This window comes from Nyctereutes procyonoides, unplaced genomic scaffold, assembly GCF_905146905.1.
Source record: "Nyctereutes procyonoides isolate TBG_1078 unplaced genomic scaffold, NYPRO_anot_genome, whole genome shotgun sequence".
Lineage (NCBI taxonomy): Eukaryota > Metazoa > Chordata > Mammalia > Carnivora > Canidae > Nyctereutes > Nyctereutes procyonoides.
Genome location: NW_026575133.1, coordinates 62,208,107 through 62,233,709, shown reverse-complemented (window position 1 = coordinate 62,233,709; position 25,603 = coordinate 62,208,107). Strand labels below are relative to the sequence as shown.

The window sequence follows — 25,603 nt, the reverse complement described above, 5'->3', positions numbered from 1 at the left end:
CTTAATTGACTTAGTAAACATCTGTCTTGAGCTTGATTCATCTGTTACGGCTGAGGTATATCTAACTGACAATGCACAATAACGAGGGGGTACGACAATTCTAGGCATTGGTGGGGGTACAGCAAGTTGGTGGATCACAGGAGCTGGGGACCTGAGGTTGGCAATACTTGAGCAAACAGGCTAGTCAATTAAAAAAAATCAACTAGGTCTGTATATATTGCAGCAGAATCCTAGTTTTGGGCTACATAGAGAAAACAATGTACTCATTGTACTTCTTGGTAAAAGCAGCTGGAAAAATCAGTCTTTGTAAAAGATTGTAAAATTATGTTGTTGGTAACAGGGATTCAGAAAGGTATATAATTAGAAATCAAGCTAACATAAGTAGCATATGGTAGAAAGTCCATATGCTTTTACTCAGCTGGAGGATCTCTGTTTTTTTTTTTTTTTTCATAGTGAAGATGTCATAGAAATAGAGAAGCTCTTGTTTGATAAAGACATCTGAGCAGCACTGAGACACTGCATTCCAAGTCAAATCAGCAGCAAAACTATGACTAATCACAATATGAGGTCCTCCTGGTGAAACTTTCTCATAGCTGATGCCATCAGGAAAACTGGAGTGAGAGTATTTAACTAGTTATGCAGTTGTTCAGGCTGTGAACTGTTCTTTGCTCTGGGTTGGTTGTGACTGACCTAATTATAGTCTTCCCTCATTTTCTTCTTCCATTCCTTTTCTCTAAATAAAGCTCCTCTGTCCTCCCAACTTCACTGAAGTTGCTCATCCCAAGGATTTCTCTATTTGTCAGAGAACCAACCTCTTCTAGGATCCATTGTCTCCCCATCTTGACCATGACCCCGTGAACTATTAAGAAAGTGAGTTCTTTACCAGCATCCTCACTTTTCCAGCTCCCTTATCTTTTTCTTCTCTTTGCTCCATCAGCCCTGTCTCTTTCTAACCCCAGGATGCTGAAACTTTTTGGAGATGTTCACATAAATTAATCAACTGAAAGTGCAATTTATTGAATAGATATTTTGTACTAGACACTTTACACATGCCTTTTATTTAATCCTCAAAATGACTCTAATAGGTATTATTATCACCAACTTGTAAAAAGAAAGAAAAAGAAAGAAAGAAAGAAAAAAGAAAGAAAGAAAGAAAAAAGAAAGAAAGAAAGAAAGAAAGAAAGAAAGAAAAAGAAAAAGAAAGAAAGAGAAGAAAAAAGAAAAGAAAGAAAAAAGAAAAGAAAAATATGGAAGTGAGTCCTTATGAATTCATTAAATATTCTCCAAGGTCAAACTGCTAATAATTAGCAGAGCAAGATTAAAAATCAGGTCTTACCATGTTCCATTACACACCACTTTCAGACATTAAATAATAATATTTGGGCAATACGGAGTAATGACAAGAGAACATGTGCAAGGGAGAGACACATGGGTTCAGATTCTAACTTTTCTTTACATGAGCTAAGTAAGTGACAAATGAATTTATCTTTCTGATGTTATACTTTGCAAAATTGCTGTAAGGATTAAAGATGATATATCTAAAGTAATTGGCCAATTATTTGAACATATGATAAACTTATAAACTCTGATAACTATAATTATTATTTCCTCTAAGTTTCTTTAACTTGATTTGGTATGCCTAACTTTCACTTGTGTTGATGAGTTTTGGATACAAAATCCAATACTTCACATATATTTCTGCTTCATATAACTCTTTCTGGGGGATCCTTGGGTGGTTCAGTGGTTTAGCGCGCCTGCCTTTGGCCCAGGGCGTAATCCTGGAGTCTCAGGATGGAGTCCTGCATCTGGCTCCTTGCACGGAGCCTGCTTCTCCCTCTGCTTCTCTGTCTCTCTGTCTCTCTGTCTCTCTCTCTCTCTCTCTCTCTCTCTCTCTCTCGTCTCTCTGTGTCTCTCATAAATAAATAAATAAAATATTTTTTTTAAAAAAGAACTCTTTCTGCCTCCTGTATAAACATACTGTTGAGGTCATCATCTTATTTGGGTCAAGGGAAAACTGACCTACAAAAAAAAATTGGTAACAACAAATTTTCTAAAGCATAAATTTTCTATGGAGTTAAAAAACTTTTAAATGCTAAGATGTTATATGAATCACTGGAGATCTGGAGATATGTGACAAACAAAACAGACTAAAATTCATCACTTTTTAAATTATATAAGATAGAACATAAATAAAAAGACTGTACATACACAAACATACAAGCAAGGACATAATCAGAATAAACATCCTTGATCTTTGTATCTAAGCCATGGGAAAAGATCACCTGTGTAGTTTTTTTTTTTACTACCTATTTATGTATACCTAAAAAATACTGTTGCATTTTTCCTGTGTTTGGACTTAATCTAAAAATTGAATAATAATTTATGACTTTCTTCCTTCACTCAAAATTATTTCTGAGATTCGTTTCTGTCAATATGTGCAATTCTAGTTGATTCATTTCTACCATTGTTTGGTTTTCTACAACATTCTTCCTCTTTATGGGCATTTCGGAAGTTCCCAGGTTTCATTGTTATATATAACGTTGCTATAAATATTTTTGTAAATGGTTCTGGGGTAGAGGTTAATTAAATTAAGAGTTGACTATTTTTCAATATTGAATCGTACATTCTATGGCATATATTATATTTATTTGCTACTTATTTATTGTCTTTAGAGATGTGTTTATAATTTTACTCTCAGATTTTTTTATAGTGTTATTCCTAGAAAACTAACATTATATGGGTATTGTATGTGTTACTGATTTTATTGAAATTCCACATTGTTTGTAGCTGGTTTATAGAATGTTAATAAATTATAATATTTATTTGAACTTAGAAAACTTTCTAAACTCTTCTATTAATTATAATCGTTTACCTATAGGTTAGCTTGAATTTTCAGTGTAGACACTCATTATATATACAAGTAATGACAGTGCTTATTTTTTTAGATTCTAGATCTTATAATTCTCATTCTTTTTTGTTCAGTTCTAGTTACTGCACTTACTGAGTATTCCAGTGTAATGGTGAATAGTGGTTATTGGTGGCAACCCTTGACTTGTTATAATTCTCACTATAGCAAATTAGACATGTACTTAAAGATTTTATGTCTGTATTTAATGAAAATACATTTATTATGATTGCTGGAGCTAGTTTGCTGAGATTTTGCTTTATTTTTGTTTAAACCTAAGTGAAAGTTAAGGTTTTTTGTTTGATCTATTGAAATAGACAATAAGATAACTTTTCTCCTTTAATCTATTATTTGGGTAAATTATTTCTATTGATTTTGTAATGGAAATCAAACTTAACAATTCTACATTTGATCTGTCTTTTTATTTATTATTGGATTTGTTTGCTAATATTTTATTCAGCATTTCTAAGTCATTATTCATGAGTGAATATAGGACACAAGTTTTTCTTTCTCATAGATTCTTTGTCAAGTTTTGGTAACAATGTAATGATAGCCTCATAAATTACTTGAGTAATAATTTATATTTTTATACACTTTGTAATTTCTTGTATATGAGAATTATTTATTTGTTAATAATTATGGAAACCTGGTAGGTGAAATTATCTGAACCTGGACTTTTCTTGGACCAAAGATTTTTAACTACTAGGTTAAACTTTTTAACTAGTTATAGTACTAGTTAATTGTCTATTTCTCCTGGAATTAATTATATTCCAGCAATTTATTCATTACATCTAAGTGTTCACAATTATTTTTTTATATTTATTTATTTTATTTTTTTAATTTATTCATAACAGACACAGAGAGAAAAAGACAGAGACAGAGAGAGAGACAGAGAGATAGAATGGCAGAGACACAGGCAGAGGGAGAAGCAGGCTCCATGCAGGGAGCCTGCCATGGGACTCGATCCCGGGTCTCCAGGATCAGGCCCTGGGCCGAAGGCTGCATTAAACTGCTGAGCCACCTGGACTGCCCTAAGTGTTCACAATTATTAACAAATTTATTCATAATACTCTCAAATATTTCATGTCTGCAATGCTTAAATTTATGTTGCTTTTCTTTCAGCTATAATTTGTACTTTTTTCATTTCTTCTTAATCTAGTAAACCAGGAACGTTTATTAGTCAATTTTATTAATCATTGCAAAAAAACATTGTTTTACTTTATCTTATCTATTGTATTTTTCTCATTGATTTATAGTCTTATATGTATTATTTATTTTCTTTGACTTTCTTTCACTGCTACATTTTTTTCTAAATTTTAAAAATAGATTCATGTCTTCTTAATTTCAACCTCTCTTCTACTGTAGACTATACATTTAAGGCTCTAAATTCTCTTCTAAGTACCACTTTAAGTACCTCGCACTGCTCTGGGCTCCAGTGTTTTATATTTGTTTTTTATGTTTTAATTATATTTTAGTTATGTTTTGAAATGTCTGGCCTACTTAAATACTGAAATTATCTTAAAAGTAAGAAAATCCAGAAACTACCTCCTGATAAAATCCCAATAATCTTTTGAAAAGTACACTAAAATAATAGGTTGCATGCATTTCATTAAGTGTCTTTCTTAATGTTTTTATTCATATTATTAGTCTATGTTTTGTTCTGGCAATTACATCTTTGAGTAGTATTTGATAATTTTGAAGTATCGGGTATTTTAAATATTTGTTTTTAAGTAGTGGGTGATTTATTTGGGGGAGCAGGTTGTTAAACAGCACAGGTGAAATGAGGAAGATGCTGCTTTCACCTTTCAGGAAATGGACATTTCTTATATTAAAACAATAAAAAAGGAAAGAGGCAATTGAAGGATAGACCCTAAGACATTAAGTGTAATATCAGGTTTTTTTTTTCTGGTACATCTGTGACCTTAGAGTTATATTAAACTAGAAGGATTCTTTGAACTTCTTAGAATTCTAACTAATGTCCAAAGAAGCCCAAAGTATTTATTATTCCATAATCTTACGCTTCTTTGTTTTGGGATTAGTATATAACCAAACTAATTTAAATGTAGAAAAAGTGTATCCACATAGCATTTCAGGGTCAGGAAGGCTTCCTGGAAGAGGTAAACCAAATTCGAAAGGGTAAAGTTCTACTTTGATATCAGATAAAGTTGGTGTTAGGTTTTCTTTTTAATGATCGGTGGAGAAAATTAAAGGCAGCAGATCCAGGCGGTAGGTTCTAGAGTGCTTTAATGGGGAGTGTTCCTGGTGAGGTCCAGTGACTCGGAGAGGAGGCCCACTTCAGGGAAGTCGCGCCCAGGAGGGGAAAGGTGTGTGTTTTTTATGCCTATGCAAGTTAGAAAAAAAAAGGGGGGGGGGAGGGTGGTTAGGGACATGTGGTTTTATGTGATAAGGTGAGGCAGGGTCCATGTTCTTGCTTTTGGCTAATTCTGGTGTTTTTCTTCTTTTAGGTGGGTCTTGGTAGGTCGCGAGTTGTTTGTGACTTGAGTTTTTGGAACTTATCGAATGTGACATCTGGGGGGAAGGGTGACCCCACCTATTAGCCTTAGGTCACCATTTTGGAGAGGTCCTACCTCTGTCTGCCCAACAGTTGGCTTTCATTCAACTAATTCTCTAATTTCTTTCTCATGAATTGCTGCTAAGTCAGTCATATTTTTAGCATGACTATTTTTCTAATCATACACTTTCTATACATGATTTCATATGTCCTATTAAGTTAGTTTTTTTCAGATTCTCATTGAGAATTTATTTACATTAGATTTTATCTTTTAACAGTTTAGCTATCCTCTTGAGTAGTACCCTATCACCAAATTGAAAAGCATACTTTTTGAACAACATTCACATTATTCACATTATTCACAACATTCACATTATTCACATTTAGTCAAATGGAAGAACTAAAATAGGGAGTCCTTTGATATAATATAAAAGACAATATGTAAATTGATATTAATATTTTATTTAATACATATTGTTATATATTATTTATTATAATTGCTAAAGCAGCTAAAAAGCTATCCAGCTGACATCTCTCCATATATAATTTGAAAAAAAATCCATATATTTCTGAAATTAAGGTAAAGTCTGCCTATAGCATATCCCTGAACTATGGATCTACTAACTTGTACCAGAAGAAAATGCAGTTGATTTACATAGCTGTTCCTTAATTAATATGCGATGTTTCCTAATTCTTGTAACATCTTTCTCTAAGCAGTAAAAACATCTTTTCATGCAATCCATCCAGAGTGGCATGTTATGTATGTGTGCACGTGTGGCACATATATGCATGGGTTTTATGAAATCATGTTTAAGACTATTCATCTGTATTTCTAGAAAGCACTTATTTTTAGTTTGAAAATTTGAAAATTGTTCTGTCCAGTCTTCCTTTTATTTTAACTCTAAAGATTTTCACTGTGTTTATCACTGGTTTTTGGATTTCAATATGTGTGAACTCAACATGAAAAAATATGTTCTTAACTCTTGTATTTGATCTATTTCTTTGAAATGGATTATCCTCTCATATAATCATATCAACTCATGCATTCCACTATAAGCCTCAGGAGTCTTATGAAATTATATCTAACTTTTCACTGCTTCCATTTTTCTTAGCTAATGATAGTTTTGAATATTCAAAAATTTTATTATCATCTTATTCATTTATTCACTCACTTTTTCAAAAAAAATATTTTTAATGTCACTATATTTCAAATACTGCTTCAAACTGGAAGAAAAAAATAGACAAAAATGAACTACCATGGCTCTTGAAAGTGTGCAGTATGGCTGAAAGAGGTTTCACTATTATTGACATCAAACCATTGGTCTCTCTTACCTAAATTATTTCAGTAGCCTCCCAATTGATCTCCTTGCCCAGTAGTCAGCTCTTCAAATAGCAACCAGAGGGATCTTCTAAAAATAAATAACCTGATCAGATCATGTGACTCCTCTGTTCAAAAGCCTACAAAGGCTGGCCCTCATATTCAAAATTAAATCAAAATCTATTCCCTAGTTATGAGATCCAACATGATCTATCCCTACTTATGTCACTGTCCTAGTCTTCTGTGGACTGACATTCAGGCTCTCCACTGGCCACATTGACCTCTTTGTTTATCCTCAAGCATGCTAACCATGTTACAGGACTTTTCACTTGCTGTCCCTGCTGCCTGGAACACTTGTAATTCATATCTTCCAACCCAGTCTCTCATTCAGTAAGGTCAAAAAACTGTATCTCCTGCTTAGATATTTTGCCAGTCACCCTATTATTATGTATGGATCTAGCCCTTTCATTTACCTTCTATTCCTATACTCTATTTAATTTTTATAGCAATTATCTATATTTACATGCATGTTTATTTATTTATTTTGCATATGTATATATTTAATGAATTAAAACTTTTATAATCCCTTGTAATATAATCACTTGCCCAAGGGCTTTAAATTACATTATCTTGAATCATTGAATCAGGCTTTTTGAATAATGACACTCCTGTATAAGTAAGTATTGTGAGGGCACCTGGGTGGCTCACTCAGTTGAGAGTCTGACTCTTGATTTTGGCTTCGGTCATGATTTAAGTGTTATGAAATCAATCCCTGTGTTGGGCTCCAGCTGGGTGTGGAGCCTGCTTAAGATTCTTTCTCTTTCTGCCACTCCCCACATCTCCATCTCTTAAAAAAAAAAAAAAAAAAAAAAAAAAGAAAGAAAAAAAAAGTTTTGTGAAAACTTAACACAGCACGGTTGCTATTTTCCTCTTCTGGAGATTGGGTGCCAGGACCCCTTAAGCCTCATGATATAAGTTACCAAATGTTTGTACTTTAGTTGTTGTGAATTTCCATAGCAAAACATTTAAAGAGTATGAATTAAAACACTATTTGAGAAGTAGGATTGTACCATGCTTTAAAATGATTAACAGTAGGCTTTTCTAAGTTCCTTTAAACAAAGGCTCACTTTAGTGATGATCAGGGACCCATTTTGTTCTTAAATGTCTTTATTCTACATAATTGAACAAGATTGCCAACCAAACAGAATGGAAAACGAAAATGTGCTTCATCTGGGAGATACTGTAACTACTTTGCATTCAGGAAGTAATGGTCATTTTGTTATAACTACAATGGCTTCTGGTCATCTTTTATTGATGCTGTATGTCCCTTAAAAACTGTATCTGGCATTTTTTTTTTTTTTGCTAGCAACAATGAGCACTGTTTGTTGTTAATAATTTCAGAATAATTTATTTGTCTATGATGTGTTCTCAGTAAAATTCATCATGAAATTTGTTGGGAGATGGTCAACTTTGGGAACTATTACCAAAATAACATTCATTATTATTCATTAGGTAAAAATTAACCTTTAATGAAATATTTCCTTTGACAGTCATTGTATAATAATGAAAATGTAAAATAGAAGTGAAAAGATTGTGAGCATTCTGTTGAGATGTATCATTTATATATCTAATAATAGAATAAAATTTAGCTGAAACTGAATTGAATGACATTAGGGAAAAACCCCTTCAATATTATAATATGAAAATAGCAGTAGAAACATCTCAAGAGATTTATTAAACTGCAATGAGTTTGTATTGAAAAATAAGACAAAATTAACTTTTAAAATAATTCAATTTACCCACTTTTTTGCAAAACTCAGAATATCTCTATTTAGAAATACCAGCTGCCCACGGGCAAGTATGCATAAGATTAATTGGTCCTTTTTTTTTTTTTCCTTACTGAAATGTGGTTTAACGATAGCATCTATCACACAGTTATTTTAGGTGTTAATTAAATTATATAATTTAACTAACTGGACTGTAGTTTTGCTCAGTTAATGGTTGTTTGTATATTCACAGATCCTTGATTCCTATGACTATATGATTATATTTGAATCACCTATAATTTGAATCACAATTTTTCTCATACCTTCAAATCTAGTCAATTGACACAAAATCCCTCAAATATTGTCATGAAGGGGTTCATATTAACATGTACAAACTTTTTGTAAGCATCTGCCCCAAACCTGTTTCCAACCCGGTGTTATGCTTATGCTTTGTTAAAAATCTCTTCTACATGGTAGTTGTGATTATTATCTTTTTTTTTTTTTTTGGCTATAAATGCCCCACATTTTGGAGAAGTTATAAGAGTAGATCATAATCCTTGATCATGAAGAAATGGGAAAATGTTCTGTTAAAGGAAGATGCTGTCTGATAAGAGCCAAGAGGAAAAGATGAGAAACATCTTGTAAAGAAGGATTTGAATTTAAATGGGTCAAGTAAAGTAAGGTTAAATTGATTTTATCCCTGCCATTCATTTTCCTGAAGTCTTGCACTCAATTTTGTTCTTCCCAGTTTTAACCTTTTCCTGTATAGCTTTGAAGGAGGTGTGAAATATACGTTTGTATTTTCTATCAGCTTGCCCCACAGAAAACTCTAATACCCACTAATATTTATACCTCAACTGTAATGGTAATCTTGCTGTTAATAGTAAATCTTGAAACTCCATGAAATTAGATTTGCTATTTTTGCTGTGGCTTTAATTTTCAGTAGGAGTTAGAACCATCCTCACATTTAGTGTAATACAGTTTATGTACTTATGCAGCATACGTAAATTTTAGGGAAAAAATTAAAGAACAAAAAATAGAGAGATTTTTTATGACCTGGGACTCTGATGTCACCATTACGATGGTAACAAAGATTTACAACATGCTAATGCTACGGTAACTGAGAATTTCCCATAATTTGAGGGATTGTAATTCATTCAAGCCTAAATTACCATTATGGCATTGTATTTTAGGCATGATTCATAGAGATTAAATTCATTATTTGAACATCCTTCAAAATTCCTCTCCAGGATCTGGCACAATGTTTCAGTAATGAGTCCTGGGCCTTCTTGGCTTCATTATTTGATGAGTGCTCTAGAAGAAATGTGTGTGGTTTACCCACTAGGGAAGGAAGAGTGCCAGTGCTAGAGACCAATGGCAACACTTTCTAGACATTGACTTCAGAACTGTAAATGCCAATTTGACTTGATTCTCTCTGTGAATAGCAGTGGTTTTTGAGCAGCCTTCATGCCAGATGAAAGCAACTGGGCCTTCTGACAGTAATCATAGAAATGTGACATAAATTATCCTCAGGAATACTAGAAACCCAGAATAGGATTGTCTTCCTTTCTTTTTTTTTTTTTTCCTTCTTTTTTTTTTAGGATTGTTTTATTTTAAAGGAAAAAATCAGTACCTCAAAAATATATAACAAACTTGCATTGTTATAAAACATAGACATTATAATATAATGGAAAAAGAGATTTAATGGATAAAGGATTTAATTTAATACAGTGTTTGGTTTACTAATGTGGAATGACCAGGGAAACACAAGGGAATTAGTATTATCAGGCATTTAATAATGATTTGAATTTCCATGGTGACCAGCTGAGCCTTAGGGATCCAAATTCATTATTGGACTAAAATTACTAGATTAAAATAGACATTGACCTAGGTAACAATCTAATAGAATTTAATAGTACACATTAATTGGGATATAAATACATCAGAATCCACTCATGCAAGGCAGCCCTGGTGGCTCAGCGGTTTAGTGTTGCCTTTGGCCCAGGGCGTGATCCTGGAGACCGGGTATCGAGTCCCACGTCAGGCTCCCTGCATGGAGCCTGCTTCTCTCTCTGTCTCTCATGAATAAATAAATAACATCTTAAAAAAAAATCCACTCATGCATATAAAATTATTTTTATTTTGTATTAAAGAGTAATCATTGAGGAATAACTTTTGAAATTATCACAAGTGTTTTATAAACAAAGAAATTATTGGATTGAATATTCAATTTTTTTTAAAGATTTTATTTATTTATTTATGAGAATACACAGAGAAGAGAGAGAGAGAGGCAGAGACACAAGCAGAGGGAGAAGCAGGCTCCATGTAGGGAGCCTGAGGTGGGACTCGATCCCAGGTCTCCAGGATCACGCCCTGGGCTGAAGACGGTGCTAAACCGCTGAGCCACCCAGGCTGGGTGATATTTAATTTTTAATTCTTGTGATTTATAATAATATAAATATTTTATGCAACTTGATAAAATATTGTGTAAGTCTTCTGATATATGCATTGTGAGCATTTTTATAACCAGAACAAAGAGACTAATTGTATTCTCCAAATTTGAGTGTTTACTTATGACAAAGACCTAGAAGTTTTTTTTTTACTACAAATACTATATTATTCTTTACTTTATACTACATTTCTATCATTTAATTCTTTTTACATGCATAGTGCCTTAACGTGAGTACAATGATTTCTTGCACATTGCCTCAATGTTTCTCACAAAAACCCGATAAAATAGGAAGCTCAAATATTACTAATCTTGTTTTAAGATAAAGAAATAAATTTAGAAAGGTGATTTTTGTATATATACATGAGTCATTTTACGCATATGACTTTATACATCATGTGCATAAAATGACTTGAAAAGGGATGTGTGTATACATATATAATCACTTGATATATATAAATATATACATTGTATATACATGCAATATACATGTATAAAATGTGCATACAATGATTTGAAGAGGGTGTGTGTGTATATATATCCTCATATTTAGTGTTTATATATGTATAAACACTATACATGATTATATATGTATATATGAGTGATTATATATGTATCTACATACCCCTCTTCAAATTAATGCCATACATAACTCCACTAAATCCTGAAACAACCAGTTTTCATATATGCTTACTCTTATCTCATTATTGATTTTCTGCTTCAACTATTTGCCATCTATAGCATATATAACCTGAATTGCCCTGTGCTTCATTCAGCTGTGTGTAAATGGAGACTGTATCAACAGTGATGACTCAATTTCTCTGACTCTTGCTTCCCCTATATATAAACCTCCTAAACTCCTCTCTACAAAACCTCATCATACTTCTGAGCTTCCTGGAAGTCGTTGTAAGTTTACTAAACCCTAATGTCCCTATTTTTTTTACTGTGACCCTACATTGACAACCGATGGTTGATAGCTGCTTAAGTTCAGCATCTTACTGCCACCACCACTGGGACCCTATCTCCAGTGCTTCCAAAGCAGCACATCATTTTGTCCTTAAGGCATCATTCTGTGTTTTTCACAGCCCTGCATCTGGTGCAGGCTTCATACAGGGAGCCCGACGTGGGACTTGATCACAGGACTCCAGGATCACACCCTGGGCTAAAGGCAGGCACTAAACTGCTGAGCCACCCAGGGGATCCCTGCTTCCTCTTTCTATGACAGATACTTGTAGTTAGTTTTTAAAAATAATTGGCAAAGAACAGTGCAATATTTTTTTTTCTAAATGAAATATGCATTCCCTATAAGGTGTTCAACTGTGTAAGTACCTTTAAATATTTCTTTAAATATAACATATTAGTTTCTTCATGTTTAAAAGGAATAGAGGACACACAGATTGCTTCAGTCAGCTCATGGACATTTATTTTATCAATAAACCGAAGTGCTGAAAAGTAGGAAATACTTTCATAAGGAACCTTCTTAGACTTGAGGAGAATCTGGATATTAAGCAGGCTACACTAGGAATCTCCCAGCAGCTTTGTAGCCACACAGGAAGGAACGGCCCCTTAGAAAAGCTCTTTCTTCCTGTCTAGTGAGGAGTTATCTCTTCTGCATCTCAGTCAGCTACTATTCCTTCTGGAATTCCTTCCTTCCTTATGGTTATGATGAAATCATTCATGCCAGGCTTCCTCAAACACAGCAGGACACCTTGGGGTAAAACAGTTCCATTTGGTTCACATCTTGGAAACATGTGGCCAGAGTACAATTAGAACTTTGTACAAAACATAGTGAATGATGCTTTATGAATCAGCTTTGGGCCTTATTCAGAAGGGGTCGGTAAATAAGTCAGACACTTAGAGCACTTTGGGCCATATAGCCAGTTTTTATGTTCTTCTGGTTATTCTGAATAACAAATATTTCTCCTGAAATAAAGAGATGTCAGGGACAGGATGATGTGATCCAAGCTTATATTAGTCAGGCTTCTCCAGAGAAACAGAACCAACAGATGTATATATGTATAGAATATGTATTGATGTATGGAGAGAGATTTGTGTTAAGGAATTGGCCCACCCAGTGGTGGAAGGAGCCTGACAAGTCCAAAATCTGATGGGGAAGGCTGGCAGGCTGAGGACTCAGGAAACAGTCTCAGTTCAAGTCCAAAGATAGAATTCCTTCTTAATCAGAAATCAGCCTTTGTTCTGTCAAGTTCTTCAACTGATTGACTGAGGCCCAACCACATTATGGAGAATAATCTGATTTACTCAGTCGACTGATTTAAATGTTAATCTTATCCCAAAAGCACCATCCAGAAACATCCAGAATAATGCTTGACGAATATCCAGGCACCAGAGCCAAGCCATGTTGACACATATAATTAACCATCACAAGGCTCAACAAGGCCTTAGCAGACACAGGAATTCATACTCTTTAGGCCAAGGAAAGCCTGAACACCAGCCTGGAGGGTCCTGAATAAATGAACTGATTTCTCTCTACACCTGGTACTGGGAGAAGACCAGGTTTTACAATAGATGATTCTAGGAGTGAACAATTCTAGAAACAATTCTTGAAGTATACTGATATCTTAATAAGGGATGAATGATTTAATGGCTTCTCACCAGTTCAAGTATTGCTACCAAGAAAGAACAGGCGAAGTTGGATTTCAAGGGAAAGCAAAAACAAGATTAAAAAGGAGCTTAACAGTCATCTAAGAGGGCTGTCATCCTGAGAAAAGAACACAAGAGGGATACTTCAACATAACAGTTGAAATCTAGTGAAGTAGAACTTCAAGAGGAAACAGAAGATAGTCTAGCAAACAGCAGCAACAACAACAGAAAGGAGTTATTCAAAGAGGATCAATTTACCCATGCAGAGGACTTTCTGGAATTAAAAATGTTACTTTCAACTTAAGACATTTAATGTAAATATAGAAGGAGTGAATGATGACTTCTGAGACACATATTTGTGGAGAGGAAGATTAAATATTAAAATATGTCAAAACAGCACTGAAATTAAGAGAGAAATTATGGGCAACAAGGTTAAAACTATGAACAGGTGCATGAATTTGAACAACTGTAAAAGAGAAAATGATTTTGAAAAATATTAAAAGAATATGTCATGGATCTCAAGAATATTTCAGTTCAAAGATGGCAACATGGATGAAAAAAGACACATCTAAGCAGGTGTTAGCTACAATTTTTCTGAATTAGGATAAAAATAATCTTTTTAAAACTTCCTGGCAGAATAAGAGGTTATATAGAGAGGAATGATAACAGTCTGTCATTAAAATCTTCAACTACAACCCTAGATATTAGAGGAAAGGGAATATATATACATTCAGTATATATAAAGTTGAGAGATTATATAGTACCCGCACATCTCTTCTGAGTAAAATAATCTAGAAAGAATTTTAATTAAAGAACAAACAAAATAAAATCTTCAGGATAAGAAAAAATTTAAAAAATTGTGGGTCATACATAGTCAAAAATTTTTTAAAAAACTAGATAAAGAGAGGATAAAAATGAAATAATATTAAGTGTTTAAAATAGCATGACATCTTATCAAGGATGGAGAGATTTTCAGACAGTAATAATGTTCTAAAGGTATCTTGAGGGAAAAGATGAAGTGTGGGGAAGTACAAGATTTTTAAAGGTCACATCAATAAAGCAGCAATTGTCTAAAATTCAACCTAATATGCTATATGAACATAGAATATTACAAGAAGCATGGAATGATAAATACAGTTTAGATTGCTAATGAAATGGCAAGCATTATTTTATTTACGATCATAAATACAGGTACAGACATATTTTATTGCACTTCACTCTTTTGAACTTTGCAGATACCGCGTTTTTGTTTTTTTTTCTTTACGGATTGAAGGTTTGTGGCAACCCTGCACAGAGCAAGTCTATTGATGCCATTTTTTTCCAGTAGCATTTGCTCACTTTGTGTCTCTGTTTCATCTATTATGGTGATCTGTGATTAGTGATCTTTGATGTTACTACTGTAATTGTTTTGGGGGTGATACCAACCGCGGCCATATAAAACAGCAAACTTCATTGATAAATGTTGTGTGTTCTCATGGCTCCACCTACTGGCCATTTCCCATTGTTCTCCCTCTTCTTGGGGCTCCCTATGCTCTGAAATACAACATTGGGATTAGGTCAGTCGGTAACTCTGCAATGACGTCCAAATGTTCACGTGAAAGGGAAAGTTGCATGTCTCTCACTTTATGTTTAAAACTAGAAACGGTTAAACTTAATGAGGATGGCATGTTGAAAGCTGAGATAAGCTGAAAGCTGGGGTTCTTGTACCCAAAAGCTAAATTATAAATGCAAAGGAAAAGTTCTTGAAGGAAATTAAAACTTCTACCCAATGAACACGCAAATGATAAGAAAGCAAAATAGCCTTATTGCTGATAAAGTTTTAGTGGTCTGTGTAGAAAATAAAGCCAACCACCACATTTTCTAAAGCCAAAATCCAATCCAGAGAAAGGCCCTAACTCTCTTCAATTCTAGGAAGGCTGGAAAAGGTAAGGGGGTGCAGAAGACATGTCTCAAGCTAGCAGAGATTGGTTCATAAGGTTAAGGAAAGAAGCCATTGCCATTATCAAAGTGCATGGTGAAGTAGCAAATGCTGATGTAGATGCTGCAGCAAGTTATACAGAAGATGGAGCTCAGATAAATAATGAAGGTAGCTACAGTAAACAACAGATTTTCAATGTAAATGAAACCACTTTATATTGGAAAAAGATACCATCTAGGACTTTCATAGCTAGTTAGGAGAGGTCAATGCCTGGCTTCAAAGCTTCAAAGACAGACTTACTCTCCAGGTAGGAGCTAATGCAATTGGCTTCAACTTAAGTCAATGCTCATTTCCCATTCCAAAAATCCTGGGGCCTTGAAGAATTGTGGGAAATCGGGTAGCCCCAGTGGCTTAGCGGTTTAGCGCCACCTTCAGCCCAGGTCATGATCCTGGAAACCCGGAATCGAGTCCCACATTGGGCTCCCTGCATGGAGCCTCCCTCTGCCTTTGTCTCTGCCTTTTTCTCTCTCTGTCTCTAATAAATAAAATCTTAAAAAAAAGGAATTATGGGAAATCTACTCTGCCTGTGCTATATAAATGGAACCACAAAGCCTAAGTGATAACACGCCGGTTTGTAATATGCTTTAGTGAACAATTTAAGCCCACTAAGAGACCTACTGCTCAGAAAAAAAAAAAAAATCCTTTCAAAATATGACTGCTCATTGACCATGCACCTGGTCACCCAAGAACTCTGATGGTGATGGACAATGAGATTAATGTTCTCATGCTTGTTAATCCAATGTCCATTCTGTAGCCCATGGATCAAGGAGTAGCTTCAACTTTCAGGTATTCTTGAAGTAATACATCTCGTAAAGCCCTAGATGCCATAGATTGTGATTTCTCTGATGTATTTAGGCCAAGTAAATTGAAAACCTTCTGATAAGGATTCACCATTCTAGATGTTATTAAGGACATTCAGGATTCATGGGAAGAGGTAAAAATATCAATAAAGAACAGGAGTTGAGAAGAAGTTGATTCCAACCATCAAGGATGACTTTGAGGGGTTCAAGACTTCAATGGGGGAAGTAAATGGAGATGTCCTGGAAATAGCAAGGAGAACTAGAATTGAAGTGGAGCCTGAAGATGGGGATGAATCACTGCAATCTCATCATAAAACTTGAATGGATGGGGAGTTACTGCTCCTGGATGAACAATGAAAGTGTTTTTTTGAGATGGAATCTACTGGTGAAAATGCCATGAAAATTGTTGAAATGACAACGAAGGATTTTAGAGAATTACAAAAACTTAGTTGATAAAGCAGAGGCAGAATTTGAGAAGACTGACTTCAATTTCAGAAGAATTTGTGGGTAAAATACTATCAAAAACATCACATGCTACAGAGAAATCATTCATGAAAGGAAGAGTCAATTGATGTCTTATTTTGAGAAATTGCCACTGCCAACCCAGTCTTCAGCAACTACCACCCCGTTCGGTAAGCAGTCATCAACATCGAAGCAAAACTAGGTCAGTAAAAAGATTACAATTCACTCAAAACTCAGATGAGTTACTTTTAGCAACAAAGTATTTTTAAATTAAGGTATGTGAATTGGTTTTTTAGACACAAAGCTATTGCATATTCAGTAAACTGTAGTATAGTGTAAACATCACTTGCATATGCACTGAAAAACCAAAAAATTCAATTGACTTGCTTTGTTGCCATATTCATTTTATTGCAGTGGTCTGGATCCAAACTGCACTATCTCTAAGATGTCTGTTCTGTATTTTACATTCTAAATTTAAAATGATGCTAAACAATGGAATCCTACAGGGTGAATCCTAAAAGTTGAGAAAATGAAGAGGTCAGTGTGGAATTCAGTGATCAGAGAAAGCACGAGGGACTGATGTGGAAATTAAGGAAGACTTTGACAGATGAGTAGTAGAGTCATTCCTAGACTCAAGGTGGGGGAAGAGACCTAAGCACAAAAGATGGAGAAAGCTATTTAAATGTTGGAATAGATTGTCATAAAAATGCCATGACCACTGTGAAGACAGAGGAATGTCATAGACAAGTAAGATGTGATCAGCATATGAAAATCTGGTTTAAATTGAGCTAATCTACTTTACAATGACAGGCATTTAAGGAGTCTAAGAAGGGGAAATGACAGTCATGCTCAAGCTATGCCATTCTTTTAAACATAGCTAAGATAATACTATCAATTGGTACAATGGTTAGCATTTCTGAAGTGAGACATCACATGTCATTCTGCAAGCTTGAGTGTGACTGGGAGGTCACATTGTGATCATGATAGATGTTCACATCAATTCACTTTCTCTGAGAATCTGAGAATGTAATACAATCAATGCATCTGTTCCCCAGTATATCAACTTCATGAGGCATAGTTACCAATGAAATACATGTCACTGAACTTATTTATTTTTTGGCTTTCTTTCCATTTGTTAGTTTTAGAAGCTGGGAGAGAGGGTTTCTAAAATTCAGATATGTATTGACGATGAAGAAAACTTTAATTATTTGAATGGATGTCGGTGTTGAAGAACCCAGAAGCAAGACACTGATAGATACTTTAAAATATGGCTAAATCTGTGCATTACCTACTTGAAGCTTTTCAACAACCTACCAACCAAAAAAGTCAATGATTACAATTGCAAAACAAAGGTTAATCGTAGAATCTTATTTACTATAACTGATGCTGCAAGACTTCTTTATGATAAGAAATCAACATTCTGCTAAAAATAGCTTTTAATAATCTACATAGCTTCTTCTCTGTATTTCCAGAGAAAGGAATGCCAACTCTAGTTGAGGCACCTCTTTCATTTGTACCATAAAATGTCAAGAATAAGAAATGCCAAACTTAGATCATTATACACTAAAGAAAAGAGGAATAGGAATTTGTTAATATAATTGAAAAATAAAAAATATTATTATTATAAATTAGATGTTAGTAGTGAGTGAGGATATCTTTCAGTTCACCTCTGCATTTGCCATTCTTTTAAGATTTTATTTATTTATTCATAGAGACACACACACACACAGAGAGGCAGAGACACAGGCAGAGGGAGAAGCAGGCTCCATGCAGAGAGCCTGACGTGGGACTCCATCCCGGGACTCCAGGATCATACCCCGGGCTGCAGGCGGCGCTAAACCGCTGCGCCACTGGGGCTGCCCTACATTTGACATTTTAATGATACAAAAGTAGTTTTGCCTTGTCTGGTTCTGGATTCTTGATCTGTCCTGCTTCATCCAGATAGCTTTTTTTCCTTTTGGTGTTTAGCGGTTTATGCACCACACACATACACAGACACACAGGACCTAGAAATGTTTGCTTTTGTCACTTACTAAATGTTTTCACCTTTTCCATGAAATAAAATGCTTTATGTAAACAATATTTTATACTCTTTTATGGAACTGAGGAACACAAAAGAAATCAGAATAAGACTAACAATGGTATAAAGATTTTAAAAGCATTCCTTTACACAAGTTCATTTTTAAACAGACAATCATATATTTCAGAGTGCACTTGTTTCCAATTCCAGCAAGAGAAGAGATAAACATTACTGAGTTCATATAAGTCTGGGTGGTCTTAAATTATTTAAATGGCTTCATTACTATCCATTAAAGTATTCTTATACATCAACTTCCATTTTGGACTTTCCCCCTGTTTAGATGGAATTTTACATTAAATGTGCTTTCATTGTGTGTACTCATTTTTAATCAGTTTTGGGAGTTATTCAATCATTTGATAAAATTTATTATAATAAGTTATGACTAAAGTGGCTTGCAGAGAATCAAACACAATAGAAATGTGCTTAATTCGTTTATATAAGACATCTCCAAATAATGGTGCTGTAGGATCTTATGTCCATAAGAAATAATTTTATATTTTAAACAATTGCTTAATGTCACAAGAGACTGTAAGATTCATTTTCCCCCGAGAGTTTGTATTTGAACCAAAAAATTCCTGCAAGTATACAATTATACTACCTCTGACAAAAGTGCTTAGAATACTATTTAATTTAGTCCTCGCTGACTTGACAGCCCTCTAATGCTTCAAATCATTAGAGTTATCAGTTTGCTCTTTGTAGGTGCATGAAAATGGTTTCATTGCCACTGACTTCTTAAATCACTGTTCTAGCAAGTAAACAGAAAAATCATCAGTGGAGTCTGTTGGGTTAGTTGAAAGAGCTAAAGATAATAGTGGCTCGCTAATATATTGAAGATAGAAAGTAAATATTTAAAAATCTATGCTATTTTTAACAATGGATGATTGATGCTATTGACCTCCAAATAGACTGTAATTTGGGCATTTTTCCACTAAAGAAACTAGTTACTTCTAAATAGCTCTAATGACTAATGCCTCTTCCATTTCTCCCTTAAATTTCTCTTTCTATTTACAAACTGGGTGCATGTTATGATTTTATTTATACTCTAAATAAATGTATGCATATACATGTATACATGAATACATCTGGGTAATTGAGGGATTATTTGTAATTTTTATTTCATTCTCTGTGCTCTTATATTTTCCCAGGTGCTCTGCAATGACTAGTTTTGCTTTTATAATTGGAATTATACTGTATATGTATTATTTATTTTTTAAGTATAGTTAATACACATGTTACATTAGCTGCAAGTGTACAACATAGTGATTTGACAAGTTTATAGTTTATGCTACGCCCACCACATGTGTAGTTACCATCTGTCACCATACAACAGTATTATATCATTGACTATATGCCTCATGTTGCTCCTTTTATTCCCTTGGCTTGCTCATTTCATAGATCGGAAGCCTGTATCTCTCATTCCCTTTCATTCATTTTGCACATCCACCTACCCCTTTCCCCTCTAGCAACTATCAATTCGGTTTCTCTATTTATATATATATTTATTTAATTTCAAAAAATTGGGGGCACCTGGTAGCTCAGTTGGTTAAGAATCTGACTCGATTTTGGCTCAGGTCATGATCTCAGAGTTGTGAGACTGAGCCCAGGTCAGGCTCCTCACTGGGCATGGAGTTTGCTTAAATTCTCTCTCTCTTCCTCTGCCTCTCCCCCCCCACCTCTCTCTCTCTCTCTCTCCCCCCCCTCTTAAAAAAAACATAAAAATAAAAAGAATTAAAAAATAAATATACATAAAAAAGTGAAGCAAATGGGAAGTCAGAGTTGGCAATTAAGAAAGAGTGAAGAGACACACCTGGGTGGCTCAGTCAGTTGAACATCTGACTCTTGATTTTGGCTCAGGTCATGGTCTCAGGGTTGTGAGATGGAACCCTCTGGGTGCTTTGCTGGCCTTAGAGCCTGCTTGAGATTTTTCTCTGTCCCTTTCTGTCTGCCCATGCTGCCCCTCCTCTACTTGCATCTCTTCCTTTCTCTCTCTCAAAAAAAAACAAAGCAAAACAAAAAAGAAGTCAAGAGAAAATAAATAATATCCATGATTTAATATTTCAGCATCTGTTATTTGTAGACATTAAATTAATGAAGATCATTTTAATGTATATCCTTCCAGTTCTATGCATATGCTGTGGAATATTTTTAGGACCCACTGAGTTTATAAGATATATACTAATTCACCAAGTGCTTTTACTTAATATATCATGACAAATTTGCCCATCTTACTAAATGGCATTTCACAAACGCCGAAGTCTCCCATTTCAGTCAAAAGCACCATCTTCTTTCTAGCTTTTCATACTTAAGAGTTACTCTTGATTTCAGTCTTTTTTTCTACTGTCTCCTGCAAATTCAGTCCATCAGGAATGACTATTCTCTCTACCTCTAACAATTTGTTTCTCTATCTATCCATTTCTCTTTGTCTCCACTATTTTAACGCTCTATCATTGTTCATCGGAACATCTAGAATAGCTGTGTAATTGGTCTCATATATTTCACTCTTGCCTTTACAACCTATTATTCCCACAGCAACCAGAATGATATTTCTAAAGCATAAATCAAACAGTGTCATTTCCCCATTTTTTAATGTGAGGAGAGAGGGATAGCTGCCAGTATATCACTTCCCCTTTCCTCCCACCTTGGAAAAATGATGAATGAAAAAAGCCTACATTCTCACTTCGATGTTTAGTTTTCATGAAGTTAGAGTCTTAATTATCTCTAAGAATCGGGATCCCTGGGTGGCGCAGCAGTTTGGCGCCTGCCTTTGGCCCAGGGCGCAATCCTGGAGACCTGGGATCGAATCCCACGTCGGGCTCCCGGTGCATGGAGCCTTCTTCTCCCTCTGCCTATGTCTCTGCTTCTCTCTTTCTCTCTCTCTCTCTGTGTGTGTGACTATCATAAATAAATAAATAAATAAATAAATAAATAAATAAATAATCTCTAAGAATCTACATCTTGAAGAAGGAAGCTCAAGTTCCAAGATTTAAGTTGCCTAAGGATTGACTGTTGGTAGGTACAAGTGGTAGTGGTGATTTAACTGTGGCAGTATTTTTTATAAGCAGTGTTATTCTTATATTGGTGTCCTGGTCATGAAATCTGATAGGTTTGGAGTAGTCTTTCACAGCCTCACTTTTTCCTATTCTTTTATTGAGTAGCTTTGTGGAAAACAAAGGTATTTAGTAATGTACATTTGGCTTTATAGCAGTAATACTTGGTATTTAGTGTTCATTTGTAAAATACTTACAATGTTTAAAGTTCGCTACAGGGACATGAAAAAGAAAAATAACAAAACAGAAAGTTAATTCCTTTATACTTCCCATTCATTCAGCCTGAAATATATAGTCCACAGAAGGCCTTGTCTTCTAGGCATTACCATGTACTAAAGTATATATACTTAAGAGTATAATGATCTAAGATCATTTAATTACTGCTACACTATTGATTTCCTAATAAGATTATGTCTAATATGAGATATATTCATATAATTTATATATCATCCATTCATGTATTCATTTATTTAACAAACATTTCCTGATCACCTGCCCAGATCCAGGGCATGTGTAACATTCTCAGTATTTAATTGTGAATAACACGGTTTCTACCTTGAAAGAGCTTTAGAATTAAAAATCCTAAACTCATTTTAGCTTTGAATCAATGTAAATTTTAGCTTCAGAAGTATACTGGGAAAAAAAGTATTTTTTAAATTTCTTACTGACTTAATATGTAGCCACTTAGGATATCTTTTTTCTTCAAAAGACTTGTTTGACACTATGCCTAGAATTATTTGTGATGCCAAAAGCAAAATTTACCTTCTGTTTATATTGCTGCTGCTGGGAATTCTGTCTTCAGCCCAAGTGTTGTGCTTTGGTGGGTTATTTATCAGACTTTTCTTTTTTTCTTTGGATTCCAAAGTTCTGCACAAATATATCTAGATGTAGGTCACCTGGGTGGCTCAGCAGTTGAGAGTCTGGCTTCGGCTCAGGACAGGATCCCAGGGTCCAGGATTGAGTCCCGCATTGGGCTCCTTGCTGGGAACCTGTTTCTCTTTCCTCCTATCCTATGCTTGCTGGGTCTCTTGTAAATAAATAAATAAATAAATAAATAAATAAATAAATAAATCTTTAAATATGTATATATGTGTGTGTGTATATATACATATATATGTATATTTTCAATTAAATGACTGATAATTTTATTTTTTTTAATTTTACATTCTCTATGGAATAATTCCACTAATTGGATTTTGTTCTTTTTTTGGGGGGGATTTCTTTCAAGTCTAATCCTTGCATGTGAATGCATGCTCATACACACATGTGTATTGCCTCTACTCATGGTGAAATGTTTCATGTAGTTTGTAATTTTTTTATTTTGCACTCTTATTTGGTGGGGCTTTATCTATGGGAATCCTATGAAACTTGAGCTAAGAATATATCCCTGCAGACCAATTTTACCTTGGCTTCCATTGGGTAGCTAAGGAGAAGCAATAGCCCCAGACTTTTTATATTAATTTCTTAGTTTATTTCTCAATCTATGTAGAAGATATAAACATGCATACAACTAACAGAGAAATAGAGAAGGCTTGGGAATATGAAATATCAGGAGAGACCATATCCAAGACTAAGACCAACAAATATCCTTTTCATTCTCTTGAGCCCCATGAAGACTTTTCCTCCCCTTTACCTTTTCTTGGAAGATTTTGCTCTGTATGGGTCTCATAATTCTTGTTTACTGTTTCTTGAAAACAAGGAACTGGTACTTTTGTGGTGCCATAAATAAACACATAAATATATAAATAAATAAACACTTCCCTTAGTACATTGCTGGTCTCAAGAGGTGCTTCAGTTGCTTCAACAATTTTAATAATTGAGAAGAGGGTGGTGACATAAGCTGGATTTCAAGGAACAGCAAGTCTGGAATTGGTTTCATCAGTAAGAAATGGGAGCAAACCAGTGAGGTGTTACAAAAATAAGATCACACAATAGTAAAGAAATTTGACAAAGAATGCTGTTTTGGAATTTTCTTCCTCTTCTTCTTCTTCTTCTTTTTTTTTTTTTTATTGTCCTAATCACCAATCCAAAAGAGCAGAGAGCCTTGTGACAGGAACTCTAAAGTGAGCTGTTAGCTTTCAAATTTACCTGGAGGCAGAATGTGGAAAATAAAAGAATAGAGTAAGATTAAAATGGGTTTATCAGTCTATCATATCAATAAAAATATTAATTAAAGACTTACCATGTATAAGATATTGAATACTAGGGTATCCCTGGGTGGTTCAGCGGTTTAGCACCTGCCTTCCGCCCAGCACACAATCCTGGAGTCCTGGGATCGAGTCCCACATCAGGGACTGCATGGAGCCTGCTTCTCCCTCTGTCTACGTCTCTGTCTCTCTCTCTGTCTCTCATGAGTAAATAAACAAAATCTTAAAAAAAAAAAAAGATATTGTATACTACTTCCAGATAGTTCAAGAATGCATTTTCAGATTCTCTTGTCCTACTTAACTTATCTAAGATCTAAAATGGAATGTTCTTATTGTCACAAATTTTAAATTTTATGACATGTTGTCTGGCATTCAGAATCTTCAGAAGCCTCTATAAAAGATACTCTATTATTTCCTCCAACCTTGAGCAAAATATACAAATACATAGTTTTCATAATCACTGAAATAGCATGCAAAGGCAGATAAAGATTTTAGAATAAACAATAAAGTGCTTTCTTTTAGGGTTTATAAATATAACTGTTGTATAGGCCAATCAAAACTCGCATGTTTATCTTATCTTCTGCAGACAAGAGAATATTAAGGTACATTAGAGACTGTGTTGTGACTTACAGCTTGAAATTGGGGGAAGAGGGTACTTAACTTCTAAAGCAAGGTAAAGCTTATATATTCTTGACTGTTATTCTTCACCTTAAAATTTCTCTTTTGCTAATGTTTCTCAACCATGGCTACATTTTAGGATCATTTGGGAGAACAGGGAAGAAAATAATAACAAAGAGAAATGATATTTTGCTTCTACTGCAGAGCAGTTAAATCAGAATTTCTGAGAGTGGAGCTGGGAACATCGGTATGGTTGTAAACATCCCCCAGATAACGGTACTATGTAGTTGGATTAAAAACTACAGAGATGTGATGTGGCTGTGAGCAGGGCAGCATGGGTTCCAGAACCTGAGACAGGAAGGAGTGAGCAAACTATAGTAACTCAGCTCAAGAGGAAGGCTGCTTAGTGGGTATGTGTAGCTGGAGGAAGCCTGCTTAAGGCACACATGTAGCTTGTTTGACTGCTTTTTATAAAGCATTTGGGATATTTTCCTGAGGAAATTAATGCTTCGAGCTATAGTTACAGTGGTTCTAAGTTCCCTCAGGTTTACTTAGAAGCAGCTGAAAGTGCAGTTTATATAGTAAGTTGATTTTCCTCATATTTTGGCAACTTGAACATTGACTAGCAGAGAACATTTAAAAGTAGATGAAATCATTCTTATTATATTATGCCTAGGTAAAATAGATGCAAAACATTGTAGCTGTAAGCATTCATTAAAAAGCACTCTTATATATTAAGTCCGAGTCTGTTTATTACCAATTGGTTATCTGCTTCATGACAGAAGTAAAAAATGTTACAATAAATACGAAAATGACTTATTTTTAATCTCTTCCCCCAGAGATATTTTAAGGTTATTTTCTATTTCAATTTTATGGCAATTTTTAAATTCTATTTCTCTAGTTATTTTAGTAATCTA

At 34.5% G+C, this 25,603-nt stretch overlaps 1 protein-coding gene across 1 annotated transcript in view; it reads left to right on the top strand.

The window, feature by feature from the left end:
• The window catches only part of GALNTL6 (polypeptide N-acetylgalactosaminyltransferase like 6), a 1,153,240-nt gene that overhangs the window by 403,635 nt on the left and 724,002 nt on the right, over nucleotides 1–25,603 (top strand). The window lies entirely within an intron of this gene.